Genomic DNA, 13650 nt, shown 5'->3' with positions numbered 1-13650 from the left:
CAGACTCCTCAGCCCATAGGTGAACTACCCATTTGGCCAGACTTCAAGACGGCTGAGCCAGGAAACTCCAACGATCCCTTCGTCCCCAATTTATCTCACGAGCAGACGGTCTGACTAACACATCAAGCGAGTCATTCTTCAATTAAAGTGTTCTTCCAGTAATGTTATTTTGGCTTATCCAGCTCGGCACACACATCTCAAATCATCCCTTTGTATTACAGGCACAAGTAATGAATTTCAATCCCTCCTCAGTCTTAAAGAACCCCGTTACTATTGCTCCTGGTTCCTCCAACCCGAGCCCCATCTTTGTTGCCCTTATTCCTTCCCTTCCTCTTCTTCTTCCCCACCACCCTGTGCCTCCCTAGTACCCACCACTGACTCTGACATACCTGATCCTTTTTGTTCTCTTATTTCCTTGAGTTGGTGTTTTTCTGGTTCTCTGCTAAGACTGCTGCTCCCCCAGCACAACAGGTGCCAAGAGCACCATCAGGAAGGAGGAAAAGCTCTGTTTTCTTCCACTGACACACTAAATCCATAGCAAATTTGCCCACTGTCAGTTAAGTTACCACCTCTGCACTGGTCAATACCAGATCTACAACTCAGCTCCCTCTTCCAAATGCTGCTCACACCTCTGTAAACATTACCTTAGTGATGCTGAAAGGCTGCAAGAAAAGAAGTTAACAGGAAACAAGCTTTAAATTCACAGACACAATATCTGTCCTGGAAGACAGTAAGAACCTTCCAGACCCTTCTAAAACATTTGCAGTATTTCAGCCAAGCTCACCCAGACCATCAACCCATAGGAGCCTCAGCCAGGGCTTTTGTTAGTGCTGGTAGAGGGCCCAGCACCCAGCAGTTCTTCATGCTGAGTCCCTGCTGGGGGAAGGAAAGCTGGGCTGGGTACTAATGTACACATATATTGAAATGTAACCTAATAAAAAGGCAAGCATAGTTTGAGTCTAGCAACTATAATCCTGCGCATTCAGATCTCTGGTTTCCTTAGGGCTTCCTGCTAGCACAACGTGTTACAGGATTACAGCTTGGGTCATAAGGACAGACAACAAATAACGCACTGATTGTCCCCTCTGGGACCAAAGTAAAATCTTGGAGTTACACAGAACTGTAGCAAAGGAAGAAAAATAAGGGGGGAAGAAACAGAAGAAACAACCAAGAAGCAGGACATCCCAGATTAGTTATCACAGGAACGTGCCTGAAGTTTCAATCTTGATTGTCAGCACAAGTCACAGCATGAAGATACCTTCTCTAATCAATCAAAGTGCATTTCAAATAGGGTTCAAGTCTGTGAAGGATCCGGAGGACCCCTGGAAACCTCGTGATTTATTTATTCTGTGGTTTATTTTTACAAAGTAATTGTTAGTGGGCTGCTCTGTGCCCAAGCCGCTCAGTTCAGCAGGCACAGGGTGTTCTGCACCGCCCTTCAGCCAGCAGTGCCTCCTGACAGCTCTATCCTGCAAACGAATCCAGAAAACACAAAACCTTTTTTTGCTCCAGCACTGCCAGTTAAATGGTGTCTCAAGATTAATGCAGCCCCCCAAGAGCTGTCATCTCCAGGGGGAAATCTATGACCGTGGACCAATTCCAGTCCCCAGGAGAGCCGTCTCAGTGCCAGCTGTCATCGCTGCAAGATCACCAGGACAATTTCTATTGTCCTTTATGTCCCTTTGCATTGTCAGCACACTTGCTATAGGCCATGAACTCTGTCAGTGCACACAAGGTACCTGCAGAAAATCTGAACTGACCTGATCCCCTCTGATTTGCTAACCAGCAGATGCAGCGTTACAATGGTACAGAAGACAGGCCAGAACACAGAACGTGTATCTCTCTATCCATTTGTTCTGCAAAGTTTTACAGCTGAAGACGCAAACTGCTCCACTCACCATAAGCAGGAACAGATGTACAGTTTATGGCAGGAGGCTGTTTCCAGCTTCTCCGAGGGTCAGGAGCCTCAGCCACACCCAGGGCTGTGGGACACGCACGTACACCAGTACCAGGGAGCTGCTAAGAGCACATCTGCATGCAAGGTGCACGTGGCAGGCTGGGTACAATCTAGGCCTTACCAAAGAGCTCCACATAACCCAGACACTTTGTACCCCAGGAGAGAGACCGAGTGTTACAGAATGTCTGCCCCATCCCACCAAGCCAGCAGGCATCAGGTAGAGATCACCTTGAAGATGCTGTCCCTGCTCAGTGCCTGAACATGCGCTCAGAAGTTGTGCTGTGCATTTGCATAGCCAGCAAAACCAAGGCAGCATTGCTCAGCTCAGCATCCCAGCAGCTGCCAGGTCCCGCTCAGAGGCACCGCTCCAGGCAAGGGCACCCAGGGCACAGGAGCAAAAGGGACAAAGCAGAGGCTCCCTGCCCTTCAGCATCCTGCTGGCATGGGGGGGATTAGTCTGTGCAGTGCTTCTATTTTAAATGAATATCTCACAAAAAGCCCTTTTTCACAAGGACACAGGAATGAACAAAACACACTGCAGCTATCTGTGCAACTTTCTTTTTCTCTTTTTTGAGAAAAGAGGTTCTGATAACTCGTGAGCAGCAGATCATGAGCAACTATTAAGCATCATCTGACTGCATGTTGGCAGGGCTGTGCCTTCAGATGCCCAACACGAGGAAGAAACACAGCAGGAACCTGCCAAGCAGTGCCAAGGGATGGGCAGACCTGAACCCAGCGGGTGCACCGCCCAGGACCTGCAGGGACAAAGCCCCAGAGAGCAGAGCTTCCGCAGGTTGGAGATGCTCAGCCATGCAGCCCTGCTGCATTCCTACACATGAGCTCCTAGGAGCCAGACTACATGATACCCTGATGTCTGCAGATGAAGACATCAGTATGTGTTGAACTCTATGAGCCTTATGGGTCGCTTCCAACTTGGGACATTCTGTGATTTCATGTGTGCTCTCCAAAGGAGCTTTCCTAAAGCTAGCATCCATAAACACAACTGGAGGAGCACGTGCAGCCTACTGGGAAGCCCACAGAAACACCTCTCCTTGTTACTGGTAGTTCTTTAAACTACAGAGCTGACATCACCATAAAAGATAACAACTCAAGTGTTGCCTTAAAGCAAGAAGTGATGCAGAACCATTTTGGACTCGATGGACCCATCCAACCCAGGGCATAATTCTATGATTCACACCTCACTGGAGGTTGAGTGTAGCTAAGAAAGGCAAGGAACCTGCATTTTACCTATAAACGAACGCCCTAAGTAAGTTTTTCCAAGGTTTTTAATTACACAATGAGCACATCTGATAACAGTGACTCCCGTTGGCTACGTATCTAAGAGCACTTCATCCTGAAAGCACCTCCTTTCATGTTCCAGATCTTTAATCAGCACAATTATAACTAAAGGAACATTCAAAGGCACCATCTGCAGCTCACACACCCCAGGCGCATCACCGAGCAGCACCAACTCCAGGCACACCTGAAGCAGTGAGGAATTAACCTCTAATGTTCTCTGAACACAGAGCAATCTCTGGTGCAGTTCTTCCCCTTGCTGGGGGAGGAACTTCATCCTTCCAGAGCTCGAGAAGCGGGATGGAGGTGAGCAACTGTGAGGGCTGTGTTAGGACAGACATAATTTTGATTGCTAATCCTTTGCAGAACTGCGATTTACATACTTTCAGTAAAGCCAAGGGCTACTGAAGAGGCCAACACATGTCACAGAACATCATCAAAGTGATACTGTCAGATCTTTCACTGTCATCTTTACAAATGCCGGGCTGAGAACAGAGAAATGACATTTACCCCCGGGGCTGCACGTGCTGCTCAGCCCTTCCGTAAGGGAGGAAGGAGGACCGTGACCCTGCTGCACCATCCTTCCTTGACACAGCTGCCGCTGCGCCGGGTCGGCAGCTCATGAGAGCAGAGTGAAACCCCTCGAGCACCGCGGAGCAGGGCGGGCAGCTCCCGTTGGGCTCCGGCTCACACTGCTCTGCGCCCTCACCGTTAAGGACGCAGCCAAAGCTATGGAGCATCACCAGCTGGATCCCCTCTGCCATTCATCACTGCACCCTCGGCAGCCACATTCTGGGACTCGTCCTCCCATTCGTTTCCAGCCCCTGCAGTACAGCACTGCCAGCAGCCGCCACAAACCAACACTCACACACTTTCCTATTCCGACCGCAGAAATATTTGCCCTCGGCCAACGACGACACACCTCCGAACCCACAAATCTGCAACGAGTTATCGGAGCCTCACAGACACACTCGCCAGCACGGGGAACAACCAGGTGGAGGAGATGGCCGCGCGTTCCACCCTAAACACCCGGCACAGCCCGCTACCACGGCCGGACACCTCCGGGCACCGCCACCGCTCCGGGACCCGTCCGTTCCGGGCTCCAACGGTCAGAGCCGGCCGCAGCAAACTTACGGAGCTACCACCGAAAGCGGCACTTCTTTGTCCCGCTCCGCCTCCCCCATAGCACAGCAGCGAGCAGCATCACCGAGAACACATCGCACGCTTCCCTCCCCCGCGGTCCCTCCCGCCTCCGTCCATCGCACCGACCCCGCTCCGCAGCACTTACGGTGCCGCTCTCGGCTCGGTACGGCGGGGGCTCACGGAGGCGGGGCCGCTCCTCCCCGCGCTGCAAGCACGCACCCGGGGCGGCGGGCACTGCGGGGCCGCGCTCCCGGCGGTGATACTGCAACCCCCGGTACCGACACACCCCCCCGGTACCGCCACACCCTCCCGGTACCGCCCTGACACCCTCCCGGTACCGCCCTGACACCCCCCCGGTACCGCCCCGCCTTCCCGGCACCTGCACCGCCGCCGCCCCTTTGTTGCCGCTGCGCGTCGTGGGGCAGCGCCGAGCCGGGGCTCGTTGCGCATCGCCAGGTCACGGTGCGGAGCTGGGAGCGGTGCCGGGACACGGCGATGTGCTGGCACGGGGGTCCTGACGGGCGGCGAGGGGGGGGAGGTTGGTTCCCGTCCTCCCACAGAAATGCCTTTGTGGCTACGACGCCGTTCCCTGCTCGCATGGCTTTGGGGCGGCAAAGAATGATCTTACCCGTATCATAAACGCAGAGAGCGCTGGCAGAGCTGCCGCCCGTTCTGAGCACGCAGGCACCGAGTCCCGCTTGCGAGGCGCACCGCGTCCTGCCAAACCACAGCCCTGCGGCACCGACCCAGTTTCAGCCTCCCTGCCAGTCCCTACGGGACCTGAGGCCGGGCTGAGTTTGCCAAGTCCCTGCCCGGAGGCCCAGGTCGGATCCCGTGCACTCCTTGTTGCAGCACTGATGGACCCTCGGCCACCCCGCAGCCCCCGGCGCCCCCCCGGTAGCGCAGCAGGCACACGGCCGGTTCGCCGCACGCCTCCTGGCACCGCTCACCCCCCTCCCGCTGCTCCCAGATCTCACCCCACGCTGCCGGGGGAAGGAAGGGGACCACCCATGGAAGAGCAAAGCGTTTCCCGGCTCTGGAAGCGTTACAGAACGGGAAGATGAACGGAAACGATCCGCTCCGCGGGGAACCTCACCCACCTGCCCCACCCTGCCCAGGGGCAGCCGGGACGGATGCGGGGGATGCAGGGGGCTGCCTCGCCTGGCTCCATCCCTACCTTGTGCCGCGTTCCTTAGCGGAACAAAGCCGTGCCAAGCCTTTGTTGGGGCCGTCCTCCCGCGCCGCAGCAGCGCAGCAATGGCAGGGTGACCGCGGGGGAGCAGGCGCTCCTTTATCTGCCCTGCTGGAACAGGAACGTGCTCTTATCCAACTCCAAAACCTTCCTCGAGGATTCCTCGGAGAGGCGTATCGAGGTGGTCCCGAGTCCTATTTATATTCAGTCCTATCTTCGATTTCTTTTGTTCAAAGCTTTCACAGCTTGATGAACACCGAGCTGCCACCAGCAGACCTGCACAGGTGGATGCACTTTGAGCAAAGCAGGAAACCTCTCCTGAAGGGTCTGGCCTCAGGGCAGTGAAAGCAGCTGCAGAAATGGAAGTGGGAGTTCAGAAGACCCCAAATCCCCATTGTCCATCCTCATTGCCCCGTGCAGCCCGGCCCTGCTGACAGCCACTGATGTGCATGTCGCAACCTGTGCCTTTGCCAGGGCTGAATCACCCTGCGCTTGGAGAGCTTCTCCCTCTGTCTTTCCAAAATCTCTGTTAGTGTAATTTCTCCTCTGTCCCCAGAGGGCATGAAGAGCAGTTTATTGCTGTGCAGCGTGGCAGTCTATTATATACTGAAGGCTTTATTCATCTTCCTTGCTTCCCTCTGTATTTGGTGGCACCAGTACCCCCAGCTTGCCCCCATGGGTCACATCACCAAGCCCTACCATCCCTGCTGCCGTGGCACATCCACATATCTCCTATAGCCTTCATGTCCCACTCTGCTCCCACTGCTGATTTATGTACCCCAAATGGTTGTTTTCACCCTAAAGAAACAGAGTTTGTCCCAAGCACGGTGCCATCTCCCTGCTGCATCCTGGATCTCATAATAACAAGATGCTTCTTACTGTCTGCATTCCCACGGTCTGGGCAAAAGCGAAGGAAAACAGCAGTAAAGCCAGAGTGTTCGCTCCTTGGCCAGCCTGATTCAGATCCTGGGGCTAAGGGAGGCTATGAGAGCCGTGATTCATTGTGCCCATTTTGTATTTGTCTCTTAGTGTTGTGATGTAGGCGTTCAATAAAACACGTGGCACATTTAATGGGTGCAGAAATGGCAATCCCTGGGCAGCAATAGCCACAAGGAGGGATTTTTAATCCTACATATACCCAGCAACAACCAGAAGGTTCAATTGTTTCAGATTGCACTCGCAGACAACATTACAAATGCAAGTCTACACACAGCCCCGGCTAAATAAAAAATAAAAGGCGGATCCCTTTTTTGCTGGAAAATTCTGTGTCACCGGGTTGCAGCATGAGGAAGTAAAACCTCACTTGAGGCCAGGATTCTGCCTGGGGAAGGGCCCAGCATTGATCCTGTCGGCCAGATATTTTTCACTTTCTGCCCACTCAGGTGGTGAGTGCAGGCTGGCACCTTGCTCCTGTCAGCTGGAACAGAACAAGAGCTGGAACTGGGCTTGCTGGCAGCTCAGCAGAGCAGTGCATTCAACAGCAGGCAGGTGAGAGCAGCCCCAGCCTTGCTTCTCATGCCATGCTTCAGTTCATGTAGAACCAGCTGCATCCAGCCATCATTTCCTTTGTTGTCTTCACACAGGTGAGTGTCCACACCTAGACAATTAACACCCAGACAATCCCTGTGCTTAGCATCTCAACAGGGCAATGCACGCTGCTGCTGGCTTTGGCTTCGTGCAAGTAGAAAATGGGAAAGAAAATGAGAAAAGAGGAACCTGTATGTTTTAAAGCTTAACAAAACCAGACTATATAAATAACTTCTCTCCTCCAACCCCTTGTGATCATCTTGCTTAAAGCCAGAAAAGTCCATCAGCTCTGATAACCCAGCAAACAAGGACATTCTCTTCTGCTGAAAAGAAGGCAGCTCTTGGAGTCCCACAGGCTGCACCACAGCACAAGGGGAACATGAGGCCTTTGCTGCTGCTACAGAACCTGCCAGCAGCTGAAAACTACTTTTTAGGGAGGTTAAAGTTCACAGTGCAACTGAAATATCTTTAAATACCTGCAGTAGCAGCAGCACCTTGCTGGAAGGAAACTCCAGTCCTGTCCACACTGCAAGCCGTAAAGTAGCTGGGGTAACACTGAGCATTGCTTGAGTGGTCCTGGCTGAGCTGTCAGGAGCACGCAGGGACAGGAGGATGTACTTCTCCATGAGAACCTGCAGTTAATTCTTTACAAGCTCATTTCCTGAAGGCCAGATGTCCCAGAGCCACATTGCTGGAGGAGATCATCCCTGGGTCACTTGTCCTTTGGGACAATAAAGTTGGTGGCCATCATCTCCCACAGGAAGGGGAATGGCTCTGTGCTGTGGCAGTGATGGCACTTCATCCAGCTGTCAGCACCTGCCATTGGCGATATGCAAACAGAGCTACACTCACGGCTCTGTGCTGTAACACAAAGGGCTCACCAAAGGAATAGTCAGTGGCAGTGCTGCCAAACCCCACTTATGAAATCCTGAAAGCACAGACAGAAAGCTGTGATGTAACGTAGTCAGGAAAACACAGAATTTCAACACAGAAAGTGCCTCATGCAGAGAAAGGGAAGAAGCAGCAGCCCCAGCATCACTTCACCTGCAGCTGGGGCATGTTGTGCAGAGATGTAGGAGCCTGGCTGAGCTGACTGGATGCAGGGAGAAACCTCTCAAGACATTACATCTAATGCCACAGCTGCTTCCTTCCCCACTGCTACCACCCTGCCCAGGGATAACAGCACTGCCTCCATCCATGCCCAGTCTCCTACCAGCCCTCTCCTTTCTTTCAAGAAACAAAGTCATTGCTTCCCTCCTATTTTGGAGAACTAGAAACAAGCCAACAGGCTTCAAAAGGTTGAGCTGTATGCCATTCCTCTGTGTTTCTACCAAGTGCATCTTTTTGCAGCTTTTTGTTTTGTTTACAGCATTAGCAGAACTGGGTGGCATTCAGGAACCAAATCCTCAGCCATGGATGACCAGCATGATTCCAGCTGAACTGGTTCCACTGCAACTGCTGGCACACAACAAAACTACTGATGACACATGGGGATGTCACATCACTCCGTGACTCCTTCTTTCCTTTCAATGAACAATGATGCTTTACATTTATGAAAGTGCAGAACTTCTGTGTTAATCATTGACACGATGTTGTGCAACGTTGGTCTGAAAAGGAATAGCTGCAGGATGTTCTCATTGTATGCTGCTTGTCTATGGGGGAGCTGCTCTGCACAGCACAGTGCTGAAGTGACCGCGCTCCTCTGAAGGTCAGGGGAACCCCTCACCAGGCCGCAACAGGCTTAGAAACGTAACAGGAATGAAGGCATTGCTAGAACATGGGAGCAGGAAGCACGCAGGGGGGGTCAGGGCAAGGGTGAGAGGGCAGGGTGACAGCACAGCAGTGGAACGAGGCAGGGAAGTGTTTGCAAAACCCAAACTGAGTGAAAAGCAGGAAGCTGTATGAAGGAGCATGCAAGTGATGGCAACAAGGCTAAACCAGCATCCTACCTGCGGGCTGATGGATCTGCAAGAAGCAAGGCTGGTTTCACAAGTGTGAAAATACCACAGAGTTTTGCTGCGGAGGAACTGGGTGGTGGGGGGACCCCTCAGTGGGATGTGCCAGGTACTGCTCCACAGCCTGCAGGGCAGGCAGAGGGGAACACCTGCAGATGCCTTCAGCAGGGGGGCTGGGAGGTGGGTGCCAGGAGATGGGTGCCAAGCTGTCCTCAGTGACACAGGGAGGCTGCAAGCCCCCATCCTGCCCCTCTAACATGCACACACTGAGAAACAGAAGCTGAAGGAAGGGCTGGAACACATGGCTCAAAGACAAGAATCCTTCCCCCTGTGCATGCAAAACAGAAAATTTCCCTATGCTTAGCACAGACATGTCTGTGGTGACAGGCGGGAGCTGAAGGTTTTGCTGTGGAAGCTGGGAGCAGGGCACAGAGGACACCACCAGCCTGAAGTTCCTGCTGGGGAGAGCAGAATGGCAGCAAGCCATGGTGGGACAGAACCGAAACCCCAAATGGTTTGCAGAAGCAGCTTTGGGATGTACAGATGCAGATGTGCTGCAGCTCAGACCACTTCCTACCCACGCAAATAACATATTACGAACGTGCAGAAGGAAGGGGGTAAAAGCCAGCAGGTGAGCAGCACAGGAGAGCAAGAAGAGCAATGAGAAAATCTAGAGAAGCTGTGTGAAAGAACAGAAGAAAGAAGAGCATTCCTTTAGGTCAGTGCCCTGGGGCAGTGGCAGAGCTGCTGGGCAGCACCATGGCAAATAGACACAAAAAACAGCTAAGCCAAGTCAGTTATTTCTAGAGGCAATGGAAAAGGGACTGCATGCCAAGAGGAAGGTGGAAAGCCCTCCAACAAAAGAGGCAACAGCCACCACACGCAGAAGTGGCCTGATTATCTCTTACAAACATATGTTGACGTTTGCAGGCTCATCACAAACCAGAGCAGCTTGCAAAGCTGTGAGCAATGATCAGCGGCCTTGCAACCGGGTGACAGTACTTGCAGATGCAGAGCCAAGCAGCAGCACGCACAGCCATGGGGGGCAGGTTGAGCCCCAGTCACAGAGCCCCCATGAACCAAGCAACCACAAATCAGAACGGGAAGGGTCTGGGGGGATATTTCAGCCAGACAGCTGTGCAGCCATCTGAAGAAAGAAACAACTCAGATCTATTTTTTTTCTCCCCCTCTTTGCTATTCAGAGAACGTCTGTGTGTCGTTTGAGAAGAGGCACAGCAGGGAGCTGGCACTTGCTTTGCGGAAGCAGCAAGAAAGAACGGTCTCTATTATAGTCACCACTCTCGCAGGGATTATAAGTATAAAAGGTGGTGAACTTATACCGTTGAACCTAATCCACAGAAAACAGCACAGCAAGGAGCGCCTGGCTGCAGGCAGCATGCAAACCATATTAAAATCCTATAAAGGAGCACCAGGAAGCACACCTTCCTGTAGGGGAGCCTTGCAGGGTTTCCCTGTGATGATCTCCCACGGATGCAGGTCTGAGCCCAGATAGGCTGCACTGGGGCTCCCAGCACTGGCCTCCCTGCAGCCAAGCACCATGCCATGATGCAGGGAAAAACACCTTGGAAATGAGCCTCTACCTGAGCACAGATTACTGTGGTGCTCACCGTGCTCTGAATCCACCCACCCAGATCCCATAAAGTCTGTGCTGTTTGTGCAGTGGTCATACTCTGCTCAGCCTTCCCAGCATGCAGTCAGGCACATACTAGATGCCACCATGGGGCTGGAAGCCAACAGGTGCTTTCCTGAACCAGAAGAACTCAACGCACTGGGATAGCCCAAAGCAACTCGGTACAGGCATAGTCACTCAATTGTCTTCCTTGTGAAAGGGACACAAGGTTTGCAGCAGGAACAAAGTCATTTGATTCCAGGAAAAATAGAACAATTTACTGATAAGCCGGTCACAGTGCGGTTTTGGCTGTTTGAGTCAGGAGAACAAGCACTTATAAAAATGAATAATTAAAGACACCATAAACCTTGCATTAGCCCTACGGCAACCATAAATGCTTTCTCCTGAGCATAAGGAGACACCCCATCAAAAGTGTCACAGATGCAGCAGACTGTGTAACTTCCCACGGTGCCTTGTGCTGATTTACACCCTGAAATGCCCAAAGCAAAACCATACAGCTCTCATTTCTGATCAGCTTTACAGCTCCGCGATGAAATGTGCTCCACAGTAATATTTCATTTCACAGACAATGTAAGATTGATAACTCCTGTCCTTAACCCTGTCCTTGCTTCTAGGCTATGCTTCACAGTACATGCATCAGCACACAAGGGGTGACACAGTGGTGATGTGCAGAAAAGTGCCAGAGAAACGGGAACAGAGGAGGTGGAAGGATTTAAACCCAGTCTCTAAACCCAACATTACTTGAGGCAGTCCAAGTGGAAAGAGTCACTGTGCTGATGCATAACAAGCTCAAACCTGTGCCAGAAGCACAGCAACTGCGTGAGCCAGCTCAGGGCAGTGCTGGGACCCTGCTCAATGTGATGCTCTGCCACCTCATGGAAAAAAGCTGACACCCTGTTTCCATTGGCAAGCCCAGCCTGAGGCTGTTCCAGTGACTTCTCCCAGGTTTGACACACCAGTCCCAGAACAGACTGAACACAATGAAGCTGGGTGCTGATGGGTTTCTGGCCTGAAATTCCACCTGCTGCCCAGGAGTGCTGCCTCTGGGGAGAGCTGCAAGTTCCTCACGCCTTCCTTCAACAGAGCTCCCCAGGGATGCTCACCAGTGCCTGCACCCTGCCAAAAAGTCATGCTGTAAAACCCCATTGATTGTGCTGCAGAGAGCAGGAGGCAGCTAATGCATGGCAGAGTGCACCGGAACCTGCGGCCCTGGGTCGAAACCTGAGTGAATGGAAAAACAACGGTGGCCAAAAATGACTCCTGCACATTTACACAACAGGAAGAAAAGAGATAGGAGGATGTGATCTTGAAGGAAGGATTGCAAAGGGATGGCTGCTCTGTCAGCAGGCACCACCAACAGCTGCCCCAGCACCCCCACCTAAACTACATCCCCCACCAAAGCTGCAGTCCCACCAAACCACATGTGTCCATGGCCACCCTCAAGCCCTCTGCCTTCCCCACCCGACCCTACACAGAGCTAAGCAAAGCCTCTCACCTGGCTCTGCCAAGGCCCAGCACACAGCATCCAAGCCACCAGGGCTCTTAGCTCCATCTATTGTCCAAAACTCACAGCTGGCTGTGCAACGTAGAAATTCACGTCAGCAGAGAAAGCTGCTCTTCTCCATGCTTATATTGGTCAGAAATCATTTATGAATAAATAATTTGTCTGCTCTTAACCACGTGTTTGAGTGGATACAGATAGACCTCAGGCTGCAGGCTGACCTGCTGCAAGGGGCGGCAGCTCTCACTGCATCTTTCTTCTGCTCCATACCATAGAACAAACCTCAGACACGACTGTGCTGTGCTGAAAGGAGCAGTACCTGGCACAGCTGCCAGCCTGCATAGGAGAGGGTAGGAGCTGGCAGGGCCTGAACAAACATTTCAATGTTCCTTTTTGGCATGAGAAGCATCAATGTGCCAAAGGCCCCTGCCAGGAGTCAAGCTGTACTCCATGGGGCTGGGGAAATTTGACTGTGGTCCCCAAGGAGGGGGACACACTGGCACCAGAGCCTGGCAGGAGTGCCCCTACCAAAGCAGCAGTATGAGAAGGGCCCATCTGTGCATGTGGGATGGGCTGATGGATTGGCACCCATGCTCCTGCACAGGGCACCATCCATCCACGGTGCACAAGCTGCACCAAAATAGCATTTTACAGCCTGTCAGCCTGCCTGCTGGACAACATAAACAGTGCTCACTGTTTTAGCAAAATGAGGGCTGTTGTTTCTTGTACGTGCGGTATCCAGGGTGGTGGGGAAGACGAGGGCACAGGGCAGGACAGCTCGGAGCAGGCGTCCCTGGGGCACAGTGCTCAGCCCTAGAATGCAGCAGTGCGGACCGTGCCAAGCCTGGCTGACAATGAGCCTCCTGCTCTGCTCTTATAGATGGCTAAATATAACTCCAAGCTTATTTTTAATTCAAAGGGAAGGCTCTGGTCCTCTGTCCATTATTGCTGGCTGGGATTGGACCTAAGAGAACAAGCAAGGCCAGGCTGAGCATGAGGCTATGAAAGCTGGGAGCTGAAATCTCCATAGATCCCAGCTGGGGAAAGGCAGCTAAACTCCAAGCAGTTCTATGCCCCATGTTACTGGATAAGGGAGGACTGATTTGAATCTTCACCCTGCCCGGAAAAATCACTGTCAAGTAAAAAGAAGTTCAAATTCTTCAAATGCTGGACCAATAGCTCAACCAAAATAGGGAAGAAAGCAAACAAGCAGCTCAATGATGGCTCCACCCTTTTTCACCCTATTCCTTAATACTACAGCTCCTTTCCCTAGCTGAATCAAATGCCTACGCATCAGAAAGTCATTTATTACACATATCCTTGCCTTCCCCCAGCCAGCCAGCTTTCAGATTACCACGAGTCCTGCCTCGTGCAGGAATCAGCTTGTTTGCCCAGCTCTGACTGCAGTGTAGCTCTGCCAGCACTGCC

General features: G+C 52.4%; 1 protein-coding gene across 1 annotated transcript in view; it reads right to left on the bottom strand.

Moving 5' to 3' along the window:
- The window catches only part of ST6GAL1 (ST6 beta-galactoside alpha-2,6-sialyltransferase 1), a 28875-nt gene extending 24224 nt beyond the window's left edge, over positions 1-4651 (bottom strand). The window contains exon 1 of the mRNA XM_015871201.2: positions 4542-4651. The gene's annotated coding sequence lies outside the window, so the exon portion shown is untranslated. The remainder of the gene's footprint in view (positions 1-4541) is intronic.
- Positions 4652-13650: the final 8999 nt, after the last annotated feature.

Source organism: Coturnix japonica, chromosome 9 (genome assembly GCF_001577835.2).
Source record: "Coturnix japonica isolate 7356 chromosome 9, Coturnix japonica 2.1, whole genome shotgun sequence".
NCBI classification, from domain to species: Eukaryota; Metazoa; Chordata; class Aves; order Galliformes; family Phasianidae; genus Coturnix; species Coturnix japonica.
Note: the sequence above shows the minus strand (reverse complement) of the source record. Positions and strands in the feature narration are given on the sequence as shown.